Genomic DNA, 18196 nt, shown 5'->3' with positions numbered 1-18196 from the left:
CCTTTTTGAATAGCGGGGATATATTAGATACCCTCCAATCTGTAGAAATTATTCCACAGTCCAAAGAATTTTTGGAAAATGACCGCCAATGGATCTTCTATTTCTTGGACCACTTTCATAGAACATAGAACATAGAACAGTACAGCACAGAACAGGCCCGTCGGCCCTCGATGTTGTGCCGAGCAATGATCACCCTACTTAAACCCACGTAACCCGTATTACCCGTAACCCGTAATCCCCCCATTAACCTTACACTACGGGCAATTTAGCATGGCCAATCCACCTAACCCGCACATCTTTGGACTGTGGGAGGAAACCGGAGCACCCGGAGGAAACCCACGCACACACGGGGAGGACGTGCAGACTCCACACAGACAGTGACCCAGCCGGGAATCGAACCTGGGACCCTGGAGCTGTGAAGCATTGATGCTAACCACCATGCTACCGTGAGGCTACCTTTAAGTATTCTGGGATGAAGATTATCAGGCCCTCGTAATTTGTCCATTTTCAATCCCATTAATTTCCCAAAACCATTTCCTTACTAATACTAATTTCTTCAGCTCCTCATTAAAACTTGCGTTTCTCAAAACTTCCTTTGTGAAGACAGAGCAAAGTAAAAATTTAGTTCCTCAGCCATTTATTTGTTCCCTGTTATGAATTCCCCCATTTCTGACTGTAAGGGATCTACATTAGTTTTTAATCAATCTTTTTCTCTTTACATACCTTTTTTTTATTCATTCATGGGATGTGGGTATCACAGGCTGTACCAGCATTTATTGCCCATCCTTAATTGCCCTGAGGGGGGCAGTTAAGAGTCAACCACATTGCTGTGGGTCTGGAGTCACATGCAAGCCAGACCAGGTAAGGATGGGAGATTTCCTTCCCTAAAGGGCATTAGCGAACAAGATGGGTTTTTACGACGATCAACAATGGTTTCATAGTCATCACTTTTTTAATTCCAGATTTTATGGAATTCAAATTTCGCCATCTGCAGTGGTGATATTTGAACCTGGTTCCCCAGAGTAGTACCCTGGGTCTCTGGTTAACCAATCAAGTGACAATACCACTACACCACCGCCTCCCCAAAACTTTTCCCCCCCCAAATTAAAAAGAAAATTCTTATTATGGGCAATTAGCGTGGCAAATCCATCTGCCCTGTTCACCTTTGGGTTGTGAGGGGGAGACCCACACAGACACAGGGAGAATGTGCAAACTCCATTAAAACAGTGACCTGGGGCCAGGATCAAACCCGAGTCCTTGGCGCTGTGAGGCAGCAGTGCTAACCACTGTGCCACCCCTCCTCTTTACATACCTATAGAAAGGTTTACAGACAGTTTTTATGTTCTCCGCTATCTTACTTTCAAATTGTATTTTACCCTTCTTAAATCAATTGTTTGTCCGCCTTTGCTGAATTGTAAACTGTTCCCAATCCTCAGGTCTATTGCTTTTCCTTGCTATTTGCATGCCTCTTCTTTGAATCTAATACTATATCTAATTGCCCTTGCAAACCATGCAATGGCTACAGTTCCCTTTCTACTCTTGCACCAAATAGGAATGAACAACTTTTGGAGTTCTCCTATTCATTCCTTGAATGCCTACCATTGCCTGTCCACTCTCCTTCCTTTCAGTAATGTTTCTCAGTCTGTCATAGCCAATTCATGCCTCATACCATCATAGTTACTTTTATTGAAGTTCAGGACCCTGGTCTCAGAATCAAATCACTCACTATCCCCCTTGATAAAGTAATCTGTCATATTGTGGTCACTCATCCTCAAGGGATCTCTCACAACTCGATTGCCAACTAATCATTTCTCATTGCACAACACCCAACAGTTAGCCTGTTCCCTTGTTAGTTCCTGAACATATTGGTCGAGAAAAGCATCCCGTATACACTCCAAAAATTACTACTCTATTGTACGGTGACTAATTTGGCTCACCCAATCTATATTCAAATTAAAGACACCCATCATCACAAATGTTCCTTTATCACATGCATCGCTAATTTCCTGTGAAATGCTATTCCCAACATTACCATTGCAGTTTGGTAGTTTGTAAACCATGCCTATGAATGTTTTTTTGCCCAGTCCATCACACAAACCCATCTCCCATCCACTGACTCTGTCTACACCTCCCGCTGCCTTGGGAAAGCAGGCAGCATAATCAAAGACCGCTCCCATCCACCTAACTCACTCTTCCAACTTCTTCCATTGGAGGAGATACATAATTCTGAGAACACAATTTCAAAACACCTTCTTCCCCACTGTTACCACATTCCTAAACAACCCTCTTATATACTGATCTGATCTCTTCATACATCTTCACTACTGAGTAGTACTACACTCCTGTATGCTGCACCCGATGACTGTGTCTATGTATTTACATTGTGTCTTTATGTTTGTCCTATGTATTTTCTCTTCATGTACACAATGAGCTCTCTGAACTGTACAGAGAACAATACTTTTCACCTCGGTATACGTGGCAATAAACAAATCCAAATCCCAACTATATCATATCTCTTTACATCTATTTGCGCAACGAATTCATCCATTTTATTTTGAATTTTCCGCATGTTCAGATTCAAAATCATAAGACAGGTCCTTTTAACGTTCCTTGTCCCATCCCTACTACCTTTTCAGTATCATTATCTGATACAGGCCCTTGATTTCTCTGCCTATCCCTTTTCTCAGTCTCCTTGCTTTACTTTTCTCTTTTCCTAGATTCCCCCTGCTCTGAATCCTGACATTGGATCCTATTCTCCTGTTATATTAGTTTAAACTCTCTGCAACACCTCTTGCCTCCTAATCAGGTATAACTAAGGAAAGAGGGAAAGACTCACCAATTCAATTCCCATGTTTAAAGCTCACTCTGCCTGTGCCTCACTCTGAATGTGGCCTCCCCCTCTGCTCATGCGCAAAGTTTGCTGTGACTGCACTTTGAAGTTCTTTACTTGAATAGATCTGAGATTGTCTGAGATGACTCAGATGACTCACACATCAGTTAAGCTTCAAAAGTAAGTAATCAACACCACCTGACTCCTAATCAGGCATCAGGTGAGGCAGCTCCTTATTAACCTTTTAACTGGACTACTAAACTTATAAAAAAAGAAAGAGGAAAAGACTCACCAACTCAATTCCCAACTTCAAACCTCACACTGTCTGTGCCTAACTCCAGATGTGGCCTTTCCCTCTGCTCCCACACAAAGCTCCCAGTGAGTGCACTTTGAGGCTCTTTACATAAATAGGGATGAGATTGTCTGATATGACTCGGGTGCCAGTTGAGCTTCAGAAGCAAGTGATCAATAAATCTTGATTCCTCATCAGATTTCAACTGATGGGCCACTCAGCTATCTGGGTGGGGAAGCTCCTTATTAACCTTTGAACTGAACTAAACTTATAAAAAAAAGAAAAGATGGAGGACTCACCAATTTAATTCCCACTCTGTTTCAAATTCCTATGTTGAAACACACTATCTGTGTCCTAATCCAGATGTGGGTCTTCCTCTGCTCGTGCACAAAGCTCACTGTGACTACGCTTTGAAGCTCTTTACTGAAAGAGAGCTGAAGTTATCAGAGATGGCACACACCAGTTAATCTTCAAAAGTAATTAATCAACACCTCTTGATTCCTAATCAGGCTTCAGGTGATGGACAGCTAACTGCACAGTAGCACAGTGGTTAGCACAATTGCTTCACAGCTCCAGGGTCCCAAGTTCGATTCCCGACTTGGGTCACAGTCTGTGCAGAGTCTGCACGTTCTCCCCATGTCTGTGTGGGTTTCCTCCGGGTGCTCCAGTTTCCTCCCACAGTCCAAATATGTGCGGGTTAGGTTGATTGGCCATGATAAATTGCCCTTAGTGACCAAACAAAAAAGGTTAAGTGGGGGTTACTGGGTTACGGGAATAGGGTAAAGACGTGGGCTTGAGTAGGGCTCTTTGTAAGGGCCAGTGCAGACCCGATGGCCAAATGGCCTCCTTCTGCACTGTAAAATCTATGATCTGGATGGGGCACCTCCTTATTAACCTTTTAACTGTACTACTAAACTTATAAAAAAGGAAAGAGGTCACTCTGTGCCTAACTCCAGATGTTCTCACTCTCACTCTCTGCACATTGAGGCTCTTTATGTAAATGGAGATGAGATTGTCTGATATGACTCAGATGCCAGTTGAACTTCAGAAGTAAGTAATCAACATCTCCTGACTCCTAATCTGGCTTCAGGTGATGGACAGTTATCTGCCACTCAGCTATCTGAATGGGGGGCAGCTCCTTATTATATTTTTAACCAGACTACTAAACTTATTTTTAAAAGAGGGAAAGACTCACCAATTCAATTCCCACTCTGCTTCAAATTCCTAAGTTTAAAGCTCACTCTGTCTGTGCCTCACTTGGAATCTGGTCTCTCCCTCTCCTTGCTCGCAAAGATCACCGTGACTGCACTTTGAATCTCATTAATTAAATAGAGCTGAGATTGTCTGGCTTGACTCCGATGACTCCCACCCAATACGCTTCAAAAATAAGTAATATACATCTCTTAACTCCTACTCAGGCTTCAGGTGATGGACAGTTAACTGACACTCAGCTATCTGGGTTGAGCAGCTCCTTATTAACGTTTTAACTGGACTTTTAAACGTATAAAATAAGGAAAGAGGGAAAGACTCATTCAATTCTCACTGAGTGTGCTTTGCAGCTCTTTACTCAAATAGAGCGAAGGTTGTCTGAGATGACACACACATTAGTTAAGCTTCAAAAGTATAATCAATACCTCTTGACTCCTAGACGTATAAAATAAGGAAAGCGGGAAAGACATACCAATTTAATCCCCACTCCGCTTCAAATTCCGAAGTTTGAAACGCACTGTCTATGCCTCAATCCAGATGTGGACTCTCTCTCTGGTCATGCACAAAGAATGGATTGTCCTTTGCCAGTAGTCCATTGTACAGAAAAAGAGCAAAATTGGAGGACATAAATTAAAATATATAACAAAATGAAAATTAATGCCAAGAAATCAGCCTGTGCAACATCCATTTTACTGCTAAGGTGCTGTTCACACATTTCCAGGTGCAATTGAAGCATTCACTATACTGAGAAAGGGTGGAAATGAAATGTCTTTAGCCCATGTCAGAAAATTGCATCAGTTTTGCATCAATTGCATATTGTGACTGCATTCTGGGATCCCAAGCCTAGGGGCTGACTCCTAGTTCCACCCAAAAAGGTAAGTAGCATGCCTGATCCAAAAACCCAGCCCTCCAATCCCTGGCCTCAACTATGGCTCTTGAACCCACTTCACCCAGGGCAGCTGGAACACTATTAGTGGCCTGATCCTGGTCTTCTCTTCATTGGCAACCATTCGTCACTTTGCCAGATCCATTGGCAAATGGATCCATTGGCAAATTGGCAAATGGGGCAGCACGGTAGCATGGTGGTTAGCATAAATGCTTCACAGCTCCAGGGTCCCAGGTTCGATTCCTGGCTGGGTCATTGTCTGTGCGGAGTCTGCACGTCCTCCCCGTGTGTGCGTGGGTTTCCTCCGGGTGCTCCGGTTTCCTCCCACAGTCCAAAGATGTGCGGGTTAGGTGGATTGGCCATGCTAAATTGCCCGTAGTGTCCTAAAAAGTAAGGTTAAGTGGGGGGTTGTTGGGTTACGGGTATAGGGTGGATACGTGGGTTTGAGTAGGGTGATCATGGCTCGGCACAACATCGAGGGCCGAAGGGCCTGTTCTGTGCTGTACTGTTCTATGTTCTATTGAAATGATACTGAGGATCCATGTCCGGGGAGCCTCAGGCCTGATGATTCAGATGCAGGGAGTATGACACATGCTCAAAATCCTGGGATGAAGTTTCCTTCCACTTGAAAATTATTGAAAATCAATTGTCACCTATTAGTTATATGCTTCACAAAATGCTGGCTAACTTTTCTAAATACTACTTTTAGCTTTTGGAAATAGATTCATTAGTTGAACAAGTTCCTTGCCACCACACTTTGTAAACAGGAAAGGATTTTCATTTTGAGAGAAAAGGTAAAAATGTTAAGTCTATTAACAAGAATTGCTTCCAGAAATAATTTGTCAGTTTGCCTGAGCTATGTCAGGAGCCATGCAACTGAGATCAAATGAATTACTATTCACTAATGATGATGAATGTTCTTCTCTGTGATAGTGTGCTCAGTAAACCAGGCATCAATGAGAGACTCCAATCAGTTCTGCCAAATATGTTTGTTTGCCAAATTCTACTGGGTATTGGTCACATCATTTATCAAGTGTTGCACCCAGAAACATGTATCACCAGACATTAGGCATGTGCTAATTTCAGTTTTGTGCAGAGCTGGAAAATTAAAATATTGTTCATATATCACATCGAGGAACAGTTTCAAAGTCCTTGGGGTAAGTCACTGGAGTCAGAGCTGAAATTCCAGTTCAAATCATAGCCTGAAGTATGTTTATGATGCAATTTATATTGGTACTTGGGGGTAGAGTAACGTTTTCTGTAGAACTGGCAAATTAGCTGATTTTGATGTGTTGCAAATCTGTGCCCCGAGGCTGCTTTTGCACAGCAACATAGTTCAATATGCTGATTAAAATGGGGCAGTGGAAAGGTGTAAGTTTTATTTCCTTCCAAGTAATGATGGTAGGATGGTGCTAAGACTACAAATTTTTTAATCTTTTTAATGTTAGAGAAGCGCCATCTGTCATTGCAGCTCTTTGTAAGCATAAAAACGTAACCAGTATTAAAGCCAAATGGATGCAGAAAGCGCCACTTTACTATAATAATAATCCTTATAGCGTCACAAGTCGGCTTGCATTAGCATTGTAATGAGGTTACTGTGAAAATCCTCCAGTCGCCACACTCCGGCCGCCTGTTCGGGTACACTGAGGGAGAATTCCGAATATCCAATTCACCTAACACGCACGTCTTTCGGGACTTTTGGGAGCACCCGGAGGAAACCCACACAGACACGGGAGAACATGCAGACGCCACACAGACAGTGACCCAAGCCAGGAATTGAACCAGGGATCCTGGCGCTGTGATGCAACAGTGCTAACCACTGTGCTACCATGTCACTTGGTATAAAGCAGCATGGGCTGACAGGTGGCAAATGGAGTTTAATGCCGAAAAGTGTGAGGTGATTCATTTTGGAAGGAATATCAGGAAGACAGAATACTGGGCTAACGGTAAGATTCTTGGTAGTGTGGCCGAGCAGAGAGATCTCGGTGTCCATGTCCATAGATCCCTGAAAGTTGCCACCCAGGTTGAGAGGGTTGTTAAGAAGGTGTACGGTGTGTTAGCTTTTATTGGTAGAGGAATTGAGTTTCGGAGCCATGAGGTCATGTTGCAGTTGTACAAAACTCTGGTGTAAGGGCGTGGAATGCCCTGCCTGCAACAGTAGTGGACTCGCCAACACTAAACGCATTCAAATGGTCATTGGATAGGCATATGGATAATAAGGGAATAGTGTAGAGGGACTTTAGAGGGGTTTCACAGGACGGCGCAACATCGTGGGCCGAAGGGCCTGTACTGCGCTGTAATGTTCTATGTTCTATGTTAGATCCAAGCAGCACATCTCACATTGGCCAGGTCTAATTCACTCAAAATACGTTACGTTCTTTTTTGAAATCAGTAAGGTGCCCAGTATTTAAGTTTCATCTCTTGAACAATCACTATTTAAAAATAATTGTGCGCTCACAAGACAAGCAATATGTAATATTAGCAAAATTGGCTAAACCACCGAAAGTGCATTCAGTGTATAAATCTTCATTTGTTGCACTGCTCCAAGTAAAAGATTACTGAGAATCACTCGAGAAGGCTGTTGTGATACAAATTAGAGCAGCATTAAACATGTCCAATTAAGTGAAATCTTCTCAAGAATAACCAAGTCACTTAGTAAATTAGTTAAGTTAGCTAGATTGAGTTGAATAAGTTTCACTGATTTTATTTTACTTTTCAATTCCTCTTTTGTTCAAATAAATGCTAGCATATATAATTATCCTTGCAAATAAAAAGGGAAGACATTTTAGAAGATGTGCTCTAATTGATAGGAAAAATCAAACATCTTTTTACATGTTTATATGTTGATATCAATGCTTTTACAAATTGGTGACTGATTGGATTGGTGACTGATCAGAATGATTTACTGCTTTGTTGCATATATTTAAAGCACACTGTATCCAAGAAGTGATCAATATAATAATTTGAGGTCCCCATTTTGGCAGTGTGACACAGCATACAATACTGAGTGTTAAGCTCTTCAAAGGTCTGTGTGATGACTTTATTAAAACCCATTACGTTCAGTACATCTCTGAGCAGAAGGAAAAATCTAATTTTGTGTGATGTAAGCTTGTGTGCCTTTTACAAATGCTGAAAAGGTATACAAATTAGATTACAGGTCAGTATGGAAAAACTGCCGTATCAAAATAAATGAAAAGTTCTAGCAGCAATTGTTTGCAGCAATGATGGGTTACTTTAGCAGAGTTAGCACTTTGCACTCAGAGTAAGGGGATTAAGCCGTCGATTCAGTGTTATTCTGTGCCACCAGACACATGCACAATTGTTTTTATTACAATATATTCTACACATATAGTACTGTAACATAAATGAGGTGGGTTTAGACAACTTCAGTTCGGCACTCAAAAAAGAGTTTACTTATATTGAATATGTACAGAAAATGGAGAGTCTGTGAAGTAGAATTGACAGTAACCAATCATTCACATGGAGGAGTAGAAGCTATTCAGTCTCCAGGTGCGGTCCAGGTGCAGTCAAATGAGGAAATCCCATGGGAAAATTGCACGTTGCATTTATGTAAGTGACATACTACAATGCTTGAAATACTTTATTTTGTGAGGGCCATGAAGAGTCAAATGCAACTCAACCTTATTTACACTAATATTTACACAGCACCAGTGCTTCACTGCTGTCTTCTCTCTAGCCTACCCAAAGGATCTGTGCAGGTTACAACATCTCTCCCTCACCCCCCCCCCCCCCTCTCTCAAAATCGCAGAATCCGCTGGAGACCTTGGCGAAGAAGGGCGTGTACTCTTTTGGCATCAGGCTGGCCTCATGCACCCGAGGTGCCAGATCGGGTAATGTATATAGAGGGTAAATGGCGCTTCTGAGACAAAAGCCTTAACGACTGCAAGTCCCTGACCTGTGGACACAAGATTTCCCCATCGGAGGCGCCCTGCGTGTCCCTTTCCAAATGGGAATCAAGGACTTCCTTCAAAGGTTTCTGATGCTCCTGGAAAACAGAGCACTGCTGGGCCACCTTTTCAATGTCAGCGTCAAGGAGCAGCCACCATACATAACTCCGTGAAACATCTTCATCTTGGACATGCCGGGATGACCATTGTGGAGGCCACTTAGGATCAGCTCCTGCCCTTTATCCAGGACGATCACATGTGCCCCCCACAGTAGGATACTGTCTTCGAGACTGAATTCTGATAGCTTGGAGGAAAATGCCCTCAACGCGCCTGGGAGGTGTCTATGCTGCCCACCGTAAAAGACTCCATGCCAAACGTTTGATAGGACTTGGTCCGTCTGGATCAATTCACGAATCCACAATGCTGTGACTGGCAATGAGTCCATGAAATCTAGAGTTGCGATTACCTCAACCGTCGTGGGGGTCGACAAGGGTCCGGTCAGCAAAGGCAACTTGCTCACTGCATCGGTATGCATTATGTGTCCCTGGATTATGCTTCAGAGAATACTTGTAGGCAGCGAGCAAGACCCAACGTGGATCAGCCCAGAAGCAATGGGCAGAATTACCTTAGCCTCTAGGCAAAGCCCAAGCAGAGGCTTATGATCAGTCATGATAGTGAATTGACAGCCATAAATGTACTGGTGAAAATGTTTCACCACAAAGAACACCAGCAATTCTTATAAAAATACCGAAAGTCTTTGACTCTTGGCTGTCCTGTAACCACAGTCACCAGGTTTACAAATTTAAATGAGAACTATAATGAACTATGCACAAATACAACTGGTTAACTAAAAGATAATTCCTAGTCTCCACTTTAACCTCCCCCCCACTCCCCCCACCACCCTCTACACTTATGCAACACAGACAAACACAGAGGGGTGAAAAGGGGTAAAAATCATAAGTGAAAGAAAAAAAGAGATTATGGTTTTAGCAGACTTTTCTTTTCAGCAAATTTACAGATTAAAGTATTTGGTTTACAGCCTGTAATGGTCGTCTCTGCAGATTCATTCGCTCTGTTTCTCTGTAGTTTAAAAATGCATTACTCACAGGCTTTCTGGAGAGACACCTTGCTTCACTCCAAACTTTGTTGTCAGTTCGTATCAATTTGTATTCAGGCCTCTCTCTCTCTCTCTCTCTCTCTCTAGAGAGAGAGAGAGAGAGAGTTGGTCGGTCTGGACTTTGCTTGCACAGCTTGTAATGGTTCTCCCATAATAGATTCATCCAGGCATTCTGCCAGTTCAGAATCAAGACCCACACAGCTTTTCTGGAGAAAAATGGGGGGAGGATTGCGGAACCTTCCTCGGGGTTGCCAGGATCAAACTGAAACCTTGGTACTCTGAAAAGCATTCCAGTGAATAAGATCCCATCACCAGCCTTTTGGGTCAGTTCATTGGCCACCAAGAAAATGAATCAAGCAAAGTCCCAACCCTTCTCTCTCACTGGTGCCGACCAGTCTGAAAATCCATTTTAAAACAGCACAGTCTTGTGAATTTTTCTGGTTGAATTCAAGACACATGACTATTAATTATCCATGGATCAAAAATGTAACAGCACAATAAAAGGGGTAATAATGGAATAACAGGGAATAAACTAGAAGGACCCTTACATAAGTGTTTAGAACCACAGGATATTAAACATTTGGATGAAGACGTGTCATAATATGATACAGTTTTTACCCTGATTCAGAGAATTCTGGCTTAATTGTATTATCGGCCCTGACCTGATGCGCAACGAGGTTGTTGAATCTCGCAAGAGACCTCGAGACGTTGCGATCTGGATCTCGCCCTTACTGGGCAAGATCCAGATTAACATATTTGAGTGAGCCATTAGGTTGATTTATCTGCACCGTATTCAACTGGTGCCTGGGAACTACCAGCCTCACCTGTGAGACCTCACCAGGATGTCGTTTAGCACTAATTTCCACAAATGTAGACCAGGCGTAAGGACGGATGGGAGGGTCTCCCAGGTTATTAGAGACCCCTGGGTGGTCGAACTCTGGGAAGGTGGTACCCTGGCACTCCAGCTGCCACCTCAACACTGCCAGCCTGGCACCTTGGCTCTGCCACCCAGTGCCACCCTGACATTTCTAGAGTGCTGGGGTGGCACATCCAGACTGGCAGGAGTACTATCAGGGTGCTAGGCCTGCAGTGCAAGGTGTCAAGGTGCCAGGTTTCCCATTCCAGGGATCGGGCCCAGGGATGCCTTGCTCTTAAAGGGTGGGGTGAGGCATGGCTGGAGGACCCCGGAAGGGGTTAAGTTGGATGCAGTGGGTGGGTCTGGAGGCCGCGGTGCCATGGCTGTGGGAGCCGGTGGGGAACGATCGGGACGGCATTCAAAAATAGTGCCTGATCCCTGTATAGTCTCTCTTCATTGGTGAGCCGTCCGTGCAGGAAATTAGGTCAGTGTGGCCTCAGTGGGGTGTTCCTCGCCAAGGCCAAAAAACCCAGCAAAGTCCCGTTAAATAGTGGAATTTTTCTTGGTGCTGAAAAACACCCTGCTAAACCATGCCCAAAACAGGACTCGTTAAATCGTGCCCATCATTTGAGGAATAATTGTTGCAGAATTATCTGGAGAAAAACAAATAATTTTTTGCATTAGGCTTGTGCCAGTATTTTTTTCTTTGTGAGTCATCTAATCTAGCTCACACTCCTGCATGCTCTCCAAACTGATTAATATTCCTCTTTTATAAGCCACGAGAAACTCCGTTCTAAAGTAATTGAAGGAATCAGCTTCAACAACAGTTTATGGCAGAGAATTTCACTTTCTAATTATCTCCTGTGCAAAGATATTTTCTGTCCTTCCATTTTCATTCTTTCTGAGATTATCTTGAGTTGATACTCTCATTGGCATCTCCTTGACGAGTGGAAATGATTTATTATCTTATAACAACTTTTCATAAGCAAGAATTCCTTAATCGGCTCACCTTTTAATTTTCTCAACTCCACAAAAAGAAATTATACCATCAAATGTTTTTTCATAACTGTAACTGTTCATTCTTGCTAAGTTTCAGTCATAGAATCAAAGGCTGGAATTTTGTATCTAATTTTCAGATGCACGCCCAACCCCAAAATGTGCAAAACCGCGTGGAAAGACGTCAGCCGCGCAACTCGGTGTTAGCTGTCGACAGGTTCAAAAACAAGTTGGATGTTGGACAATTATGAAGGCAATTCAAATGATTTAAATGTGAATCAGCTTGGGTTTTACATTGCCTGTGTGATTTTAAAGTAGGTGCACGGGCAACAGAGACAGCAGCCAATCCATTTTTGCCAATTTGCCATCCAAGGACGTGATAAAAGGAGAGAGGAACAAAGGCAAGTTGAATTGATAGGAGTTAGTGAGAATTTGGTGTGGGCTTCTGTGAGAATTTTGTTTGTGCATATCATGTGGACTTTTCAGAACATTTCAGTCTTGTAATATCGCTTTGAGATTTCCAATGCTTTGGCACTGACAGTGCACAGGGCAGCCCCATATGCATTTCAGCAAAGTGGTATTACCTATTCAGCTGGAAGCACCTCCTCTGAGGGGGAAGTGAGTGGCCGAAGAAAAGGGAGGCCAGGTGGTCGCAGTCATCTCAGAATGCAAGAAGAGCTAGGAGCAGGAGTAGGCCCCTCAAGCCTGCTCTGCCATTCAATATGATCATGGCTGATCTTCTTGTGGACTCAGCTCCACTTACCCGCCCGCTCACCATAATCCTTAATTCCTTTACTGTTCAAAAATCTTTCTATCTTTGCCTCAAAAACATTCAACGAGGTAGCCTCAACTGCTTCACTCTGCAGGGAATTCCACAGATTCACAGATTCACAACGCTTTGGGTGAAGAAGTTCCACCTTATCTAGTTCACCCGCTGGTGGAAACAACCTCCCTGCTTCTATCGGAGGTGCATGCACAGGGTGTTTCCGAGCCAGCAGAGAGGCCAGAAGGATTTCCACACAGTTTACGCCATTATCCAGCTACCAGGGTGTAAAGGCAGCAATCCGAAACCTCAACATGACAGAGGTGCAGTGCTGCAGGAGGCTCCGTCTTTCAGTGGGGAACTGCTGCCCAGGAGGACACTGAGGCAGGTGCACTCGCCTCAGAGGAGGAATCCATGATGACTCGGATGGGAAGCCTGGAAGATAATAAATCAGACATAAAGAACCTCCCGGGAGGCAGAGACACCAGAGTGGTCTTGATTCAATGCTCCTTCAATTCGGCTGGCACGGCTTGCCTTTCTTCTGAGCCCAAGGATACTCACTCCTTCCCAAACATTTCAGACAAAACCTTGCCTGAACCCAATGTTGCATTGCTGCCTCAGTAATAAAATTTGCTGCCCCAACCCTCTATCCCCAGGCACCGATGAGGCCAAAACCAATCAAGTACATAGGACACTCATCACTTGTGAGCAAAGTAATTAGTTATCTTCATGACATTTGAGAAGTGAAACAAAAAAAATACCTGATTGATAACGTTAACTTGTGAACTACACGTAATATTGAAAAAAAAATGTTTGCAAACCAATTGCTCACTGTGCCTTAAACTTATGTTTGCGGGTGCTATATCTTGGCGGTTCCCCCCTGACAGTGGCATTGGATGCAGATTGTTGACTCTGTGCTATCCTTTTGGTCACGATGACCTTGGCGGTTGTCCTCTGGTCATCAGGGCCTGAGCAGACTCTGTCTGAGAGGGTATGCTCAGCGACATGGCTGGACACTCCTCAGTTGTCATTCATGCTGAGAATGTCACGGTGACTGGCAGAGAGGTGGAGGAGTGTCACAGAGGAGCCCATAGTGATGACAGGCAGACCGTCTGCCAACGTGAGACATGTCTGTACTCCCTGCTCACCATTGTTGGATGTGCACCCAGCTGAGAGATTGGGTGCCACATCCATCCCTTGCATTGACTTCCTGAGGGACACACAGGGACAGAGGGTCTTCTGAGTCTCCACTTCCTACACCCATGAGCGCAATTAAAGAATGGCACCTTTCTACACTTCTCCACATGGGAGAATGCCAACTCATTACTCACTTTTTCAGAGCGCTGATATGAATCTTTTATGGCATTGAATCCATGTGCAACGGACCAAGTTGTGCCCAGTGACCTCAGCAACCTCCTATGCACAGGCTGCCTTGGTGATGTGTGAAATACAAACTTCACCACTATTCTTATAATCCCCCTATGCCCGATAGAGCGCTGTAATTCTAAATGGTGGTCCAGGGATTCCTTTGCTTTCCCTGACTCATAGGCAGACGAGGTGGATGCTAATCAGGTCAAACTATTATTTCAAGTTATCTTCCGGTATAATCCATATCTTCCGAGAAGATTCAGTTTACATACCACTCAGTAGCATACACACGGGTCCGGCTTGCTAAGTAAAGTAAACTTTCTAATAATAATAACCACTCTTTCAGGTTATCAATTTAAGCTTAACTTTATTTTCAAGTTAAAAAGATAAAAAACTACTTTTACAGAAAGGTAAAAAGAACTTTTCTTGTTCGGACTAGTTGTAAGACTTTCAAGTCTATCTTGTCAATCTGTCTTCTTTAACTTTCGGTCTTCCGCTGATGGAATCACTGGGATGCTCGGTTTTCAGATGTGCTCTGTCCCATTACTGAGAATGACTGAATTGGCTGCTGAATTTTCAGGGTTTATATAGCTCTATGAGTAGCTTTAGTTTTTTCATGACCTTTTATTAAAAGTACTTTCTTTCGCTGTTTCATAATTTTATGGAAAGCAAATTACTTTAGCTGCTCCATGACCCCACTGGAAAACCGCAGGCAAGTTGCTTCTTTGTCTAATACCACTTTCAATTACAGATTGTTAGTCTTTGAACTATCGGGTTCTGCTTGATAGGTCATACATTATTTGCTGCCTCTTCAGCAAATGTTCTGATATCAAACCCTAGTATCATGTGAGAGTACATTTAAGAAATGGGTGTTTAAGAAATGTACCTTTAAGAAATGTAGCTGCTCATGTTACTGGAGTGATGTCAGAGTGTGGGTGGAGCTGAGCTCTACTTCTGTTTTTTAGTTTCAGTTTGAGAAAAAGCTTGGGTGTGTCTGTTTTTCAGGGAGCTGCATCTGAAGTGTGCCATGAAGGACTATCTCTTAATCATTTGGTGAACCCAGAATTGTAAAAGGTCTTATTATTGAATGTAAACCTAATGTGCTCCTGTTTGAAGGTTTGTTAAGTCTTTTGGATGTTAAAAGAACAGCATCCAGATTACTTAGTGTTGTATTCTTTGTGGGTGTATTTGAATTAATGGTTGCTAAGATATTCACTGTTTGTTTTAAAAAGGTTAACTTGAGTTCATAGAATAATTATTGTTTTGTTTTTAAAAATACCTCTCCATTTCTGCTGTACCATACCTGTAGTGTGAGCCATGTGCTCCCCATACCACAATCTATTAAAAGTTGTGGGTCAGGTGAACTCCATGATACACTTTTTGGAATTCTCTAAACCCTGACCCGTAACACTAGTGTTACCATAAAGTGTGGTCAGTGAAGCAGCTCGCTTTTCTGCATTCAACTGGCATCAGTCTGTCACACAAGTATTCTAACCTTGTCTAAATTGGGACCAAAATCCTGACCCTTCTAAGTTGATTATTTGCTAAAAAGTTTAACTTCTAAAAATGTGTAAACAAAAAATGTAAATTAAGGTATATATGTATATAATTGTAACTAAAACCCCCTTGCTGACTTGTAACTACCACTTTGTGTTACCAAAACCTAATTCAGTAAAGCTTCTTTTTCTGGAAAGGAGTTGTCTTGGTCTTGTGGCACTACTTGACCGGCTGTTAACCCTTCGTGGGACTTTCCCCTTTCATTTAAAATCTCCGGCATTCTCAGTGTTACTTTCATGTTTCAAATATCATATTCTTCCAATTTTCATTGCTGGTGGGATAGTCTCCTTTTGCCCTCCCATGACATTAGGATGTCCCAATGGGGCTGGTTTAGCACAGGGCTAAATCGCTGGCTTTGAAAGCAGACCAAGGCAGGCTAGCAGCATGGTCCAATTCCCGTACCAGCCTCCCCGAACAGGCGCCGGAATTTGGTGACTAGGGGCTTTTCACAGTAACTTCATTTGAAGCCTACTTGTGACAATAAGCGATTTTCATTTCATTTTCAAATGGCACTCCCCGCCTCCCCAAGAGCGTGGAGGCCATTCAAACCATTGTGTCGGCGCTGGCTCTCCGCTCGAGCCACGTGCTTTTCCTATCCTCAATCCTTTGACAAGCGACAAGCTGATAGTGTCGCTTGTGAGGCCTCTATTCTGAGAGGGGCAGTGTGTCAACGATGGTTCCAAAGGCCACCCCAATCCTGAGGGAGAAACCCTGAGTGCACGGACCCCCCCATCCCCCCTCAACAGCCATGGCACCGGGTACAAATTATAATTTATGCATTACCCATTATTCTCCACCCAATCACAATTCTAGCTGCCGGCGTGGGGAGGTGGAGAATCCTGCACGTTTGTGTTCTGTGTTTGTCACTTAACTGTCCTTGCCTTTCACCAATAAACTCCTTTGTTAACTATTAGAAATCACCAGTGTATGTCCCGAGCCACCACAATTAGTTACAGTGCCCTATCTGGGACTGTCACCCCCATCATTTTTGTATAAATATATTGGAGGTAATGGGAGGTGAGGGGCTGTATTCTCCGATTTTCGGGCTATGTCCGGAGGTTCTGTGACGTTTTACGTGGGAAAAATCGGCAAGGCCCCAGCACCGATCCTCTGACTGGTGAGGGGCTAGCAACCATGCCACGTAAAACCATAGCCTTCCCGATATAAACAGCCGGAGAATTGCAGGTTTATGGCCGCACTTGCTTCACCAATCGTCTTGGGTCCCATTTACACTTGCTGTATAAAAAAGGTTTTTGCGCATAACGGTGTTGTTGTTTTTGTCAATCAGTAAGTCTAATTGTACTTCGAGTTTTCATCCAAAATGTTAACCAGTCTTTTTTTTCACTTTTGAAATATTGTTAGATCTGCTATGTATTTGTAACATTTTTTGTTTTTAGTTTGGATTTATATTTAAGTAACATTATGGAAAGGAGTGAATATAAATCTGACAAACTAGAAGTCATTTTTAGAAGATCAGAATTGTGTTGCATTACTTAATGTACCTAATATAACATATTTTGCACACTTCTAAGATTTAATTAGCCCATGAAGAAGCCATTGTTTTGGTGGAATGCTTTATAATGTTGCAACTGTATCACCTCAACTCAACTAACAATAGAACGTAGTGTTAAAAAACAAATAATCTACACTCTTCTGTTTTAATATTTAAAAAACGAATATTTATTGAGCAGATGGAATTCTGTATAGAGAAATGTGGTGTGATGCATTTGGCAGAAATGATAAGGAGAGGGAATGTAGACTGAATAGCACAATTCTAAAGAGTCTGTTGGAACAGATGGAACCAGAGGATACATGTGCATTGATCTTTGAAGAAGGCAGGACATATTGAGAGAGTTATTAGCAAAGCATATGGAATCTTGGGTTTCATAAATAGAAACATAGAGTACAAAAGCAGGGAAGGTATGCCGAACTTTATAAAACTCTGGTTAAGCTAGAATATTGCATCGAGTGCTGGTGACCACACTTTAGAAATGGTGGAAGGTCCTCGAGAGGGTACAGAGAAGATCTGCTATGATGGTTCCAGGGATGGAGGGTTTTAATTACAAGGTTACGTTGGGAAGGCAGAGGTTGTTCTCTTTGGATTAAAGGAGATTCAGTGGAGGTATAATAGAATAATTATATAATAAAGGTATTATGACAGGCTTACTTAAAGGAGACGGGGAAAATTCTTCCCAACTGGTGCAAGAATCAAGGGACACAGATTTAGGGTTTTGGGCAAGAGATGTAATAGGAATGTGGGAAAGAATTTTTATACTCAGTGTTAATAAACAGGAACCCTTGGCCTACAAGGGTGCTGGAAGCAGAAGCAACCAATAATTTTTTTTTTTAATTAGATGAGCACGAGATGGAAATAAACTTGCAGGGCTACAAGGGTTCAAACAGGGGAGTGGTAC

Source organism: Scyliorhinus canicula, chromosome 6 (genome assembly GCF_902713615.1).
Source record: "Scyliorhinus canicula chromosome 6, sScyCan1.1, whole genome shotgun sequence".
NCBI lineage: Eukaryota > Metazoa > Chordata > Chondrichthyes > Carcharhiniformes > Scyliorhinidae > Scyliorhinus > Scyliorhinus canicula.
This window is presented reverse-complemented; position numbering follows the sequence as displayed.